This window comes from Ambystoma mexicanum, chromosome 12 (genome assembly GCF_040938575.1).
Source record: "Ambystoma mexicanum isolate Mex_15411 chromosome 12, UKY_AmexF1_1, whole genome shotgun sequence".
NCBI lineage: Eukaryota > Metazoa > Chordata > Amphibia > Caudata > Ambystomatidae > Ambystoma > Ambystoma mexicanum.
In genome coordinates, this window is record NC_090936.1 from 336,769,042 (window position 1) to 336,784,449 (window position 15,408).

The window sequence follows — 15,408 nt, forward strand, 5'->3', positions numbered from 1 at the left end:
TCATGCTATAGGACGGGTCTCAGGATTGGAATGGAAGGAGTTGGATATCACATCTCATGTTATAGGAAGGATCTCAGGTTTGGTATTAGAAGCATTGAGACATCACATCTCATGCTATAGGAAGGGTCTCAGGGTTGGAATGGGAAGGAGTTGGATATCACATCTCATCCAATAGGAAGGGTCTCAGGTTTGGAATGGGAAGGAATTGGATATCACATCTCATGTTATAGGAAGGATCTCAGGTTTGGTATTAGAAGCATTGAGATATCAAATCTCATGCTATAGGAAGGGTCTCAGGATTGGAATGTGAAGGATTTGGATATCACATCTCATGCTAAAGGAAGGGTCTCAGGTTTGGTAGAAGCATTGAGATATCACGTCTCTGCTATCGGAAGGGTCTCAGGATTGGATTGGGAAGGAGTTGGATATCCCTTTTCATGCTATAGGAAGGGTCTCAGGATTTGAATGGCAAGGAGTTGGATATCACATCTCATGCCATAGGAAGGGTCTCAGGTTTGGTATAAGCATTGAGATATCACATCTCTGCTATCGGAAGGGTCTCAGGATTGGATTGGGAATGAGTTGGATATCCCTTCTCATGCTATAGGAAGTGTCTCAGGTTGGAATGGGAAGGAGTTGGATATCACATCTCATGTTATAGGAAGGGTCTCAGGATTGGAATGGGAAAGAATTGGATATCACATCTCATGCTATAGGAAGGGTCTCAGATTTGTTATAAGCATTGAGATATCACATCTCATGCTAAAGGAAGGGTCTCAGGATTGGAATGGGAAGGAGTTGTATATGACATCTCAGGCCATAGGAAGGTTCTCAGGTTTGGTATAAGCATTGAGATATCACATCTCTGCTATCGGAAAGGTCTCAGGATTGGAATGGGAAGGAGTTGGATATCCCATCTCATGTTATAGGAAGGGTCTCAGGTTTGGTATTAGAAGCATAGAGATATCACATCTCATGCTATAGGAAGGGTCTCAGGATTGGAATGGGAAGGACTTGGATGTCACATCTCATGATAAAGGAAGGGTCTAAGGTTTGGAAGGGGAAGGATTTGGATATCACATCTCATGTTATAGGACGGGTCTCAGGTTTGGTATTAGAAGCATTGAGATATCAAGTCTCATGGTATAAGAAGGGTCTCAGAATTGGAATGGGAAGGAGTTGGATATCACACCTCAAGCTATAGGAAGGGTCTCAGGATTGGAATGGGAAGGAGTTTGATATCACATCTCATGCCATAGTATGGGTCTCAGGTTTGGTAGAAGCATTGGGATATCACATCTCATGCTATCGGAAGGGTATCAGTATTGGATTTGGAAGAAGTTGGATATCCCATCTCATGCTATAGGAAGGGTCTCAGGTTGGAATGGGAAGGAGTTGGATATCACATTTCATGTTATAGGAAGGCTCTCAGGATTGGAATGGGAAGGACTTGGATATCATATCTCATGCTATAGGACGGGTCTCAGGTTTGTTATTAGAATCATTGAGATATCATATTGCATGCTGTAGGAAGGGTCTAAGGATTGGAATGGGAAGGACCTGGATATCACATCTCATGCTATAGATAGGCTCTTAGGTTTGGAAAGGGAAGGAGTTGGATATCACATTTCATGTTAGAGGAAGGATCTCAGGTTTGGTATTAGAAGCATTGAGACATCACATCTCATGCTATAGGAAGGGTCTCAGGGTTGGAATGGGAAGGAGTTGGATATCACAACTCATCCAATAGGAAGGGTCTCAGGTTTGGAATGGGAAGGAATTGGATATCACATCTCATGTTATAGGAAGGATCTCAGGTTTGGTATTAGAAGCATTGAGATATCACATCTCATGCTATAGGAAGGGTCTCAGGATTGGAATGTGAAGGATTTGGATATCACATCTCATGCTAAAGGAAGGGTCTCAGGTTTGGTAGAAGCATTGAGATATCACGTCTCTGCTATCGGAAGGGTCTCAGGATTGGATTGGGAAGGAGTTGGATATCCCTTCTCATGCTATAGGAAGGGTCTCAGGATTTGACTGGCAAGGAGTTGGATATCACATCTCATGCCATACAAAGGGTCTCAGGTTTGGTATAAGCATTGAGATATCACATCTCTGCTATCGGAAGGGTCTCAGGATTGGAATGGGAAGGAGTTGGATATTCCCATCTCATGTTATAGAAGGGTCTCAGGTTTGGTATTAGAAGCATTGAGATATCACATCTCATGCTATAGGAAGGGTCTCAGGATTGGAATGGGAAGGACTTGGATATCACATCTCATGCTATAGGGAGGGTCTCAAGTTTGATATTAGAAGCTTTGAGATATCACATCTCATGATATCGGAAGGGTCTCAGGATTGGAATGGGAAGGTGTTGGATATCACATCTCATGATAAAGGAAGGGTCTAAGGTTTGGAAGGGGAAGGATTTGGATATCACATCTCATGTTATATTACGGGTCTCAGGTTTGGTATTAGAAGCATTGAGATATCAAGTCTCAGAGTATAGGAAGGGTCTCAGAATTGGAATGGGAAGGAGTTGGATATCACATCTCAAGCTATAGGAAGGGTCTCAGGATTGGAATGGGAAGGACTTGGATATCACATCTCATGCTATAGAAAGGCTCTCAGGTTTGGAAGGGGAAAGAGTTGGATATCACATTTCATGTTAGAGGTAGGATCTCAGGTTTGGTATTAGAGGCATTGAGATATCACATCTCATGCTATCAGAAGGGTCTCAGGAATGGAATGGGAAGGAGTTGGCTATCACATCTCATGCTAAAGGGACGGTCTCAGGTTTGGAAGGGGAAGGATTTGGATATCACATCTCATGTTATAGGAAGGATCTCAGGTTTGGTATTAGAAGCATTGAGATATCACATCTCATGCTATCGGAAGGATCTCAGGTTTGGTATTAGAAGCATTGAGATATCACATCTCATGCTATCAGAAGGGTCTCAGGATTGGAATGGGAAGGAGTTGGATATCACATCTCATGCTAAAGGGAGGGTCTCAGGTTTGGAAGGGGAAGGATTTGGATATCACATCTCATGTTATTGGAAGGATCTCACGTTTGGTATTAGAAGTATTGAGATATCATATCTCATGCTATAGGAAGGGTCTCAGGATTGGAATGGGAAGGAGTTGGATATCACATCTCATGCTATGGGAAGGGTCTCAGGTTTGGTATAAGCAGTGAGATATCACATCTCATGCTATAGGAAGTGTCTCAGGATTGGAATGGGAAGGAGTTGGACATCACATCTCTTGTTATAGGAAGGATCTCAGGTTTGGTATAAGCATTGAGATATCACATCTCTGCTATCGGAAGGGTCTCAGGATTGGAATGGGAAGGAGTTGGATATTCCCATCTCATGTTATAGGAAGGGTCTCAGGTTTGGTATTAGAAGCATTGAGATATCACATCTCATGCTATAGGAAGGGTCTCAGGATTGGAATGGGAAGGACTTGGATATCACATCTCATGCTATAGGGAGGGTCTCAAGTTTGATATTAGAAGCTTTGAGATATCACATCTCATGATATCGGAAGGGTCTCAGGATTAGAATGGGAAGGAGTTGGATATCACATCTCATGATAAAGGAAGGGTCTAAGGTTTGGAAGGGGAAGGATTTGGATATCACATCTCATGTTATATTACGGGTCTCACGTTTGGTATTAGAAGCATTGAGATATCAAGTCTCATAGTATAGGAAGGGTCTCAGAATTGGAATGGGAAGGAGTTGGATAAAACATCTCAAGTTATAGGAAGTGTCTCAGGATTGGAATGGGAAGGACTTGGATATCACATCTCATGCTATAGGAAGGCTCTCAGGTTTGGAAGGGGAAAGAGTTGGATATCACATTTCATGTTAGAGGTAGGATCTCAGGTTTGGTATTAGAGGCATTGAGATATCACATCTCATGCTATCAGAAGGGTCTCAGGAATGGAATGGGAAGGAGTTGGATATCACATCTCATGCTAAAGGGAGGGTCTCAGGTTTGGAAGGGGAAGGATTTGGATATCACATCTCATGTTATCGGAAGGATCTCACGTTTGGTATTAGAAGTATTGAGATATCAAGTCTCATAGTATAGGAAGGGTCTCAGAATTGGAATGGGAAGGAGTTGGATATCACATCTCAAGCTATAGGAAGTGTCTCAGGATTGGAATGGGAAGGACTTGGATATCACATCTCATGCTATAGGAAGGCTCTCAGGTTTGGAAGGGGAAAGAGTTGGATATCACATTTCATGTTAGAGGTAGGATCTCAGGTTTGGTATTAGAGGCATTGAGATATCACATCTCATGCTATCAGAAGGGTCTCAGGATTGGAATGGGAAGGAGTTGGATATCACATCTCATGCTATAGGGAGGGTCTCAGGATTGGAATGGGAAGGACTTAGATATCACATATCATGCTATAGGGAGGGTCTCAGTTTTGATATTAGAAGCATTGAGATATCACATCTCATGCTATCGGAAGTGTCTCAGGATTGGAATGGGAAGGAGCTGGATATCACATCTCATGCTAAAGGAAGGGTCTCAGGTTTGGAACGGGAAGGATTTGGATATCACATCTCATGTTATAGGAAGGGTCTCAGGTTTGGTATAAGCATTGAGATATCACATCTCTGCTATCGGAAGTGTCTCAGGATTGGAATGGGAAGGAGTTGGATATCCCATCTCATGTTATAGGACGGGTCTCAGGTTTGTTATTAGAATCATTGAGATATCATATTGCATGCTGTAGGAAGGGTTGGAATGTGAAGGACTTGGATATCACATCTCATGCTATAGATAGGCTCTTAGGTTTGGAAAGGGAAGGAGTTGGATATCACATTTCATGTTAGAGGAAGGATCTCAGGTTTGGTATTAGAAGCATTGAGATATCACATCTCATGCTATAGGAAGGGTCTCAGGATTGGAATGGGAAGCAGTTGAATATCACATCTCATGCTATAGGAAGGGTCTCAGGTTTGGTATAAGCATTGAGATATCACATCTCATGCTATAGGACGGGTCTCAGGATTGGAATGGAAGGAGTTGGATATCACATCTCATGTTATAGGAAGGATCTCAGGTTTGGTATTAGAAGCATTGAGACATCACATCTCATGCTATAGGAAGGGTCTCAGGGTTGGAATGGGAAGGAGTTGGATATCACATCTCATCCAATAGGAAGGGTCTCAGGTTTGGAATGGGAAGGAATTGGATATCACATCTCATATTATAGGAAGGATCTCAGGTTTGGTATTAGAAGCATTGAGATATCACATCTCATGCTATAGGAAGGGTCTCAGGATTGGAATGTGAAGGATTTGGATATCACATCTCATGCTAAAGGAAGGGTCTCAGGTTTGGTAGAAGCATTGAGATATCACGTCTCTGCTATCGGAAGGGTCTCAGGATTGGATTGGGAAGGAGTTGGATATCCCTTCTCATGCTATAGGAAGGGTCTCAGGATTTGAATGGCAAGGAGTTGGATATCACATCTCATGCCATAGGAAGGGTCTCAGGTTTGGTATAAGCATTGAGATGTCACATCTCTGCTATCGGAAGGGTCTCAGGATTGGATTGGGAAGGAGTTGGATATCCCTTCTCATGCTATAGGAAGTGTCTCAGGTTGGAATGGGAAGGAGTTGGATATCACATCTCATGTTATAGGAAGGGTCTCAGGATTGGAATGGGAAGGATTTGGATATCACATCTCTTGCTATAGGAAGGGTCTCAGGATTGGAATGGGAAGGAGGTGGATATCACATATGCTATAGTTAGTGTCTCAGGTTTGGAACGGGAAGGAGTTGGATATCACATCTCATGTTATAGGAAGGGTCTCAGGTTTGGTATAAGCATTGAGATATCACATCTCTGCTATCGGAAGCGGCTCAGGATTGGAATGGGAAGGAGTTGGATATCCCATCTCATGTTATAGGAAGAGTCTCTGGTTTGGTATTAGAATCATTGAGATATCACATCGCATGCTGTAGGAAGGGTCTAAGGATTGGAATGGGATGGACTTGGATATCACATCTCATGTTATAGGTAGGCTCTCAGGTTTGGTATAAGCATTGAGATATCACATCTCATGCTATAGGAAGGGTCTAAGATTTGGTATAAGCATTGAGATATCAAATCTCATGCTAAAGGAAGGGTCTCAGGATTGGAATGGGAAGGAGTTGTATATGACATCTCAGGCCATAGGAAGGTTCTCAGGTTTGGTATAAGCATTGAGATATCACATCTCTGCTATCGGAAAGGTCTCAGGATTGGAATGGGAAGGAGTTGGATATCCCATCTCATGTTATAGGAAGGGTCTCAGGTTTGGTATTAGAAGCATAGAGATATCACATCTCATGCTATAGGAAGGGTCTCAGGATTGGAATGGGAAGGACTTGGATGTCACATCTCATGCTATAGGGAGGGTCTCAAGTTTGATATTAGAAGCATTGAGATAACAAATCTCATGATATCGGAAGGGTCTCAGGATTGGAATGGGAAGGAGTTGGATATCACATCTCATGATAAAGGAAGGGTCTAAGGTTTGGAAGGGGAAGGATTTGGATATCACATCTCATGTTATAGGACGGGTCTCAGGTTTGGTATTAGAAGCATTGAGATATCAAGTCTCATGGTATAAGAAGGGTCTCAGAATTGGAATGGGAAGGAGTTGGATATCACACCTCAAGCTTTAGGAAGGGTCTCAGGATTGGAATGGGAAGGAGTTTGATATCACATCTCATGCCAGAGTATGGGTCTCAGGTTTGGTAGAAGCATTGGGATATCACATCTCATGCTATCGGAAGGGTATCAGTATTGGATTTGGAAGAAGTTGGATATCCCATCTCATGCTATAGGAAGGGTCTCAGGTTGGAATGGGAAGGAGTTGGATATCACATTTCATGTTATAGGAAGGGTCTCAGGATTGGAATGGGAAGTACTTGGATATCATATCTCATGCTATAGGACGGGTCTCAGGTTTGTTATTAGAATCATTGAGATATCATATTGCATGCTGTAGGAAGGGTCTAAGGATTGGAATGGGAAGGACCTGGATATCACATCTCATGCTATAGATAGGCTCTTAGGTTTGGAAAGGGAAGGAGTTGGATATCACATCTCATGTTATAGGATGGATCTCAGGTTGGTATTAGAAGTATTGAGATATCACATCTCATGTTATCGGAAGGATCTCAGGTTTGGTATTAGAAGTATTGAGATATCACATCTCATGCTATAGGAAGGGTCTCAGGATTGGAATGGGAAGGAGTTGGATATCACATCTCATGCTAAAGGAAGGGTCTCAAGTTTGGTAGAAGCATTGAGATATCACATCTCATGCTATAGGAATGGTCTCAGGATTGGAATGGGAAGGACTTAGATATCACATATCATGCTATAGGGAGGGTCTCAGTTTTGATATTAGAAGCATTGAGATATCACATCTCATGCTATCGGAAGTGTCTCAGGATTGGAATGGGAAGGAGCTGGATATCACATCTCATGCTAAAGGAAGGGTCTCAGGTTTGGAACGGGAAGGAGTTGGATATCACATCTCATGTTATAGGACGGGTCTCAGGTTTGTTATTAGAATCATTGAGATATCATATTGCATGCTGTAGGAAGGGTCTAAGGGTTGGAATGTGAAGGACTTGGATATCACATCTCATGCTATAGATAGGCTCTTAGGTTTGGAAAGGGAAGGAGTTGGATATCACATTTCATGTTAGAGGAAGGATATCAGGTTTGGTATTAGAAGCATTGAGATATCACATCTCATGCTATAGGAAGGGTCTCAGGATTGGAATGGGAAGGAGTTGGATATCACATCTCATGCTATAGGAAGGGTCTCAGGTTTGGTATAAGCATTGAGATATCACATCTCATGCTATAGGACGGGTCTCAGGATTGGAATGGAAGGAGTTGGATATCACATCTCATGTTATAGGAAGGATCTCAGGTTTGGTATTAGAAGCATTGAGACATCACATCTCATGCTATAGGAAGGGTCTCAGGGTTGGAATGGGAAGGAGTTGGATATCACATCTCATCCAATAGGAAGGGTCTCAGGTTTGGAATGGGAAGGAATTGGATATCACATCTCATGTTATAGGAAGAATCTCAGGTTTGGTATTAGAAGCATTGAGATATCAAATCTCATGCTATAGGAAGGGTCTCAGGATTGGAATGTGAAGGATTTGGATATCACATCTCATGCTAAAGGAAGGGTCTCAGGTTTGGTATTAGAATCATTGAGATATCATATTGCATGCTGTAGGAAGGGTCTAAGGGTTGGAATGTGAAGGACTTGGATATCACATCTCATGCTATAGATAGGCTCTTAGGTTTGGAAAGGGAAGGAGTTGGATATCACATTTCATGTTAGAGGAAGGATCTCAGGTTTGGTATTAGAAGCATTGAGATATCACATCTCATGCTATAGGAAGGGTCTCAGGATTGGAATGGGAAGGAGTTGGATATCACATCTCATGCTATAGGAAGGGTCTCAGGTTTGGTATAAGCATTGAGATATCACATCTCATGCTATAGGACGGGTCTCAGGATTGGAATGGAAGGAGTTGGATATCACATATGCTATAGTTAGTGTCTCAGGTTTGGAACGGGAAGGAGTTGGATATCACATCTCATGCCATAGGAAGGGTCTCAGGTTTGGTATAAGCATTGAGATATCACATCTCTGCTATCGGAAGGGTCTCAGGATTGGATTGGGAAGGAGTTGGATATCCCTTCTCATGCTATAGGAAGTGTCTCAGGTTGGAATGGGAAGGAGTTGGATATCACATCTCATGTTATAGGAAGGGTCTCAGGATTGGAATGGGAAGGATTTGGATATCACATCTCTTGCTATACAAAGGGTCTCAGGATTGGAATGGGTAGGAGTTGGATATTACTTTCTTGCTATAGGAAGGGTCTCATGTTTGGAATGGGAAGGAGTTGGATATCACATATGCTATAGTTAGTGTCTCAGGTTTGGAACGGGAAGGAGTTGGATATCACATCTCATGTTATAGGAAGGGTCTCAGGTTTGGTATAAGCATTGAGATATCACATCTCTGCTATCGGAAGCGGCTCAGGATTGGAATGGGAAGGAGTTGGATATCCCATCTCATGTTATAGGAAGAGTCTCTGGTTTGGTATTAGAATCATTGAGATATCACATCGCATGCTACTATAGGAGCCAGACTGGACTACTGTAACGCCCTCCTGGCAGGCACCTCATCAAAAAACCTAAACAAGCTCCAAATAGTGCAAAACAATGCCCTCCGTGCTGCACTATACATGACCAAAACTGACCATATCTCACAGGCCAGAAGAGGCGTCCATTGGCTCCCAGTCAAGGAAAGGATCAACTTTAAAATCCTCACCCTCACACACAAATGCATTAACCACACAGCACCCCCCTACCTATCTGAGACTATAACCAAGAACTCCTCCATCCGCCCCAGAAGAAGTCACCACGCCAACCAACTCCAAGTACCCACTGTAAAAAGAGCCAAAGCCGGCGGCATTGGCTTCCCTCACATAGCACCTAAGCTATGGAATGCCCTCCCCAACGCGCTTAGAGCAGAACCATCTCTGTATCTCTTTCGCAAATCCCTCAAAACCACGCTATTCAACTAACTCCACCTTCCCTTCACCCACCTCAGCTCGCACACATCTGATACTAAAAGTGTTCGATACGAAATGCTTCCTGTAATGAAAATTGCTTTGTAACCATCTTCCTTCCATTGTAACCAGACTATGTATGTATTCATGTAACAGCGCCACGATGCCCCTGGGCTGATGTGCGCTTTAAATAAATCTGAATAAATAAATAAATAAAATGCTGTAGGAAGGGTCTAAGGATTGGAATGGGGTGGACTTGGATATCACATCTCATGCTATAGGTAGGCTCTCAGGTTTGGTATAAGCATTGAGATATCACATCTCATGCTATAGGAAGGGTCTCAGGATTGGAATGGGAAGGAATTGGATATCACATCTCATGCTATAGGAAGGGTCTCAGATTTGGTATAAGCATTGAGATATCACATCTCATGGTAAAGGAAGGGTCTCAGGATTGGAATGGGAAGGAGTTGTATATGACATCTCAGGCCATAGGAAGGTTCTCAGGTTTGGTATAAGCATTGAGATATCACATCTCTGCTATCGGAAAGGTCTCAGGATTGGAATGGGAAGGAGTTGGATATCCCATCTCATGTTATAGGAAGGGTCTCAGGTTTGGTATTAGAAGCATAGAGATATCACATCTCATGCTATAGGAAGGGTCTCAGGATTGGAATGGGAAGGACTTGGATGTCACATCTCATGCTATAGGGAGGGTCTCAAGTTTGATATTAGAAGCATTGAGATAACAAATCTCATGATATCGGAAGGGTCTCAGGATTGGAATGGGAAGGAGTTGGATATCACATCTCATGATAAAGGAAGGGTCTAAGGTTTGGAAGGGGAAGGATTTGGTTATCACATCTCATGTTATAGGACGGGTCTCAGGTTTGGTATTAGAAGCATTGAGATATCAAGTCTCATGGTATAAGAAGGGTCTCAGAATTGGAATGGGAAGGAGTTGGATATCACACCTCAAGCTATAGGAAGGGTCTCAGGATTGGAATGGGAAGGAGTTTGATATCACATCTCATGCCATAGTATGGGTCTCAGGTTTGGTAGAAGCATTGGGATATCACATCTCATGCTATCGGAAGGGTATCAGTATTGGATTTGGAAGAAGTTGGATATCCCATCTCATGCTATAGGAAGGGTCTCAGGTTGGAATGGGAAGGAGTTGGATATCACATTTCATGTTATAGGAAGGGTCTCAGGATTGGAATGGGAAGGACTTGGATATCATATCTCATGCTATAGGACGGGTCTCAGGTTTGTTATTAGAATCATTGAGATATCATATTGCATGCTGTAGGAAGGGTCTAAGGATTGGAATGGGAAGGACCTGGATATCACATCTCATGCTATAGATAGGCTCTTAGGTTTGGAAAGGGAAGGAGTTGGATATCACATCTCATGTTATATGATGGATCTCAGGTTTGGTATTAGAAGTATTGAGATATCACATCTCATGTTATCGGAAGGATCTCAGGTTTGGTATTAGAAGTATTGAGATATCACATCTCATGCTGTAGGAAGGGTCTCAGGTTTGGTAGAAGCATTGAGATATCACATCTCATGCTATAGGAAGGGTCTCAGGATTGGAATGGGAAGGACTTAGATATCACATAACATGCTATAGGGAGGGTCTCAGTTCTGATATTAGAAGCATTGAGATATCACATCTCATGCTATCGGAAGTGTCTCAGGATTGGAATGGGAAGGAGCTGGATATCACATCTCATGCTAAAGGAAGGGTCTCAGGTTGGGAACGGGAAGGAGTTAAATTTCACATCTCATGTTATAGGAAGGGTCTCAGGTTTGGTATAAACATTGAGATATCACATCTCTGCTATCGGAAGTGTCTCAGGATTGGAATGGGAAGGAGTTGGATATCCCATCTCATGTTATAGGACGGGTCTCAGGTTTGTTATTAGAATCATTGAGATATCATATTGCATGCTGTAGGAAGGGTCTAAGGGTTGGAATGTGAAGGACTTGGATATCACATCTCATGCTATAGATAGGCTCTTAGGTTTGGAAAGGGAAGGAGTTGGATATCACATTTCATGTTAGAGGAAGGATCTCAGGTTTGGTATTAGAAGCATTGAGATATCACATCTCATGCTATAGGAAGGGTCTCCGGATTGGAATGGGAAGGAGTTGGATATCACATCTCATGCTATAGGAAGGGTCTCAGGTTTGGTATAAGCATTGAGATATCACATCTCATGCTATAGGACGGGTCTCAGGATTGGAATGGAAGGAGTTGGATATCACATCTCATGTTATAGGAAGGATCTCAGGTTTGGTATTAGAAGCATTGAGACATCACATCTCATGCTATAGGAAGGGTCTCAGGGTTGAAATGGGAAGGAGTTGGATATCACATCTCATCCAATAGGAAGGGTCTCAGGTTTGGAATGGGAAGGAATTGGATATCACATCTCATGTTATAGGAAGGATCTCAGGTTTGGTATTAGAAGCATTGAGATATCTAATCTCATGCTATAGGAAGGGTCTCAGGATTGGAATGTGAAGGATTTGGATATCACATCTCATGCTAAAGGAAGGGTCTCAGGTTTGGTAGAAGCATTGAGATATCACGTCTCTGCTATCGGAAGGGTCTCAGGATTGGATTGGGAAGGAGTTGGATATCCCTTTTCATGCTATAGGAAGGGTCTCAGGTTTGGTATAAGCATTGAGATATCACATCTCTGCTATCGGAAGGGTCTCAGGATTGGATTGGGAAGGAGTTGGATATCCCTTCTCATGCTATAGGAAGTGTCTCAGGTTGGAATGGGAAGGAGTTGGATATCACATCTCATGTTATAGGAAGGGTCTCAGGATTGGAATGGGAAGGATTTGGATATCACATCTCTTGCTATAGGAAGGGTCTCAGGATTGGAATGGGTAGGAGTTGGATATTACTTTCTTGCTATAGGAAGGGTCTCATGTTTGGAATGGGAAGGAGTTGGATATCACATATGCTATAGTTAGTGTCTCAGGTTTGGAACGGGAAGGAGTTGGATATCACATCTCATGTTATAGGAAGGGTCTCAGGTTTGGTATAAGTATTGAGATATCACATCTCTGCTATCGGAAGCGGCTCAGGATTGGAATGGGAAGGAGTTGGATATCCCATCTCATGTTATAGGAAGAGTCTCTGGTTTGGTATTAGAATCATTGAGATATCACATCGCATGCTGTAGGATGGGTCTAAGGATTGGAATGGGATGGACTTGGATATCACATCTCATGCTATAGGTAGGCTCTCAGGTTTGGTATAAGCATTGAGATATCACATCTCATGCTATAGGAAGGGTCTCAGGATTGGAATGGGAAGGAATTGGATATCACATCTCATGCTATAGGAAGGGTCTCAGATTTGGTATAAGCATTGAGATATCACATCTAATGGTAAAGGAAGGGTCTCAGGATTGGAATGGGAAGGAGTTGTATATGACATCTCAGGCCATAGGAAGGTTCTCAGGTTTGGTATAAGCATTGAGATATCACATCTCTGCTATCGGAAAGGTCTCAGGATTGGAATGGGAAGGAGTTGGATATCCCATCTCATGTTATAGGAAGGGTCTCAGGTTTGGTATTAGAAGCATAGAGATATCACATCTCATGCTATAGGAAGGGTCTCAGGATTGGAATGGGAAGGACTTGGATGTCACATCTCATGCTATAGGGAGGGTCTCAAGTTTGATATTAGAAGCATTGAGATAACAAATCTCATGATATCGGAAGGGTCTCAGGATTGGAATGGGAAGGAGTTGGATATCACATCTCATGATAAAGGAAGGGTCTAAGGTTTGGAAGGGGAAGGATTTGGTTATCACATCTCATGTTATAGGACGGGTCTCAGGTTTGGTATTAGAAGCATTGAGATATCAAGTCTCATGGTATAAGAAGGGTCTCAGAATTGGAATGGGAAGGAGTTGGATATCACACCTCAAGCTATAGGAAGGGTCTCAGGATTGGAATGGGAAGGAGTTTGATATCACATCTCATGCCATAGTATGGGTCTCAGGTTTGGTAGAAGCATTGGGATATCACATCTCATGCTATCGGAAGGGTATCAGTATTGGATTTGGAAGAAGTTGGATATCCCATCTCATGCTATAGGAAGGGTCTCAGGTTGGAATGGGAAGGAGTTGGATATCACATTTCATGTTATAGGAAGGGTCTCAGGATTGGAATGGGAAGGACTTGGATATCATATCTCATGCTATAGGACGGGTCTCAGGTTTGTTATTAGAATCATTGAGATATCATATTGCATGCTGTAGGAAGGGTCTAAGGATTGGAATGGGAAGGACCTGGATATCACATCTCATGCTATAGATAGGCTCTTAGGTTTGGAAAGGGAAGGAGTTGGATATCACATCTCATGTTATAGGATGGATCTCAGGTTTGGTATTAGAAGTATTGAGATATCACATCTCATGTTATCGGAAGGATCTCAGGTTTGGTATTAGAAGTATTGAGATATCACATCTCATGCTATAGGAAGGGTCTCAGGATTGGAATGGGAAGGAGTTGGATATCACATCTCATGCTAAAGGAAGGGTCTCAGGTTTGGTAGAAGCATTGAGATATTACATCTCATGCTATAGGAAGGGTCTCAGGATTGGAATGGGAAGGACTTAGATATCACATATCATACTATAGGGAGGGTCTCAGTTTTGATATTAGAAGCATTGAGATATCACATCTCATGCTATCGGAAGTGTCTCAGGATTGGAATGGGAAGGAGCTGGATATCACATCTCATGCTAAAGGAAGGGTCTCAGGTTGGGAACGGGAAGGAGTTAAATTTCACATCTCATGTTATAGGAAGGGTCTCAGGTTTGGTATAAACATTGAGATATCACATCTCTGCTATCGGAAGTGTCTCAGGATTGGAATGGGAAGGAGTTGGATATCCCATCTCATGTTATAGGACGGGTCTCAGGTTTGTTATTAGAATCATTGAGATATCATATTGCATGCTGTAGGAAGGGTCTAAGGGTTGGAATGTGAAGGACTTGCATATCACATCTCATGCTATAGATAGGCTCTTAGGTTTGGAAAGGGAAGGAGTTGGATATCACATTTCATGTTAGAGGAAGGATCTCAGGTTTGGTATTAGAAGCATTGAGATATCACATCTCATGCTATAGGAAGGGTCTCCGGATTGGAATGGGAAGGAGTTGGATATCACATCTCATGCTATAGGAAGGGTCTCAGGTTTGGTATAAGCATTGAGATATCACATCTCATGCTATAGGACGGGTCTCAGGATTGGAATGGAAGGAGTTGGATATCACATCTCATGTTATAGGAAGGATCTCAGGTTTGGTATTAGAAGCATTGAGACATCACATCTCATGCTATAGGAAGGGTCTCAGGGTTGAAATGGGAAGGAGTTGGATATCACATCTCATCCAATAGGAAGGGTCTCAGGTTTGGAATGGGAAGGAATTGGATATCACATCTCATGTTATAGGAAGGATCTCAGGTTTGGTAGAAGCATTGAGATATCACGTCTCTGCTATCGGAAGGGTCTCAGGATTGGATTGGGAAGGAGTTGGATATCCCTTTTCATGCTATAGGAAGGGTCTCAGGTTTGGTATAAGCATTGAGATATCACATCTCTGCTATCGGAAGGGTCTCAGGTTTGGAATGGGAAGGAATTGGATATCACATCTCATGTTATAGGAAGGATCTCAGGATTGGAATGGAAGGAGTTGGATATCACATCTCATGTTATAGGAAGGATCTCAGGTTTG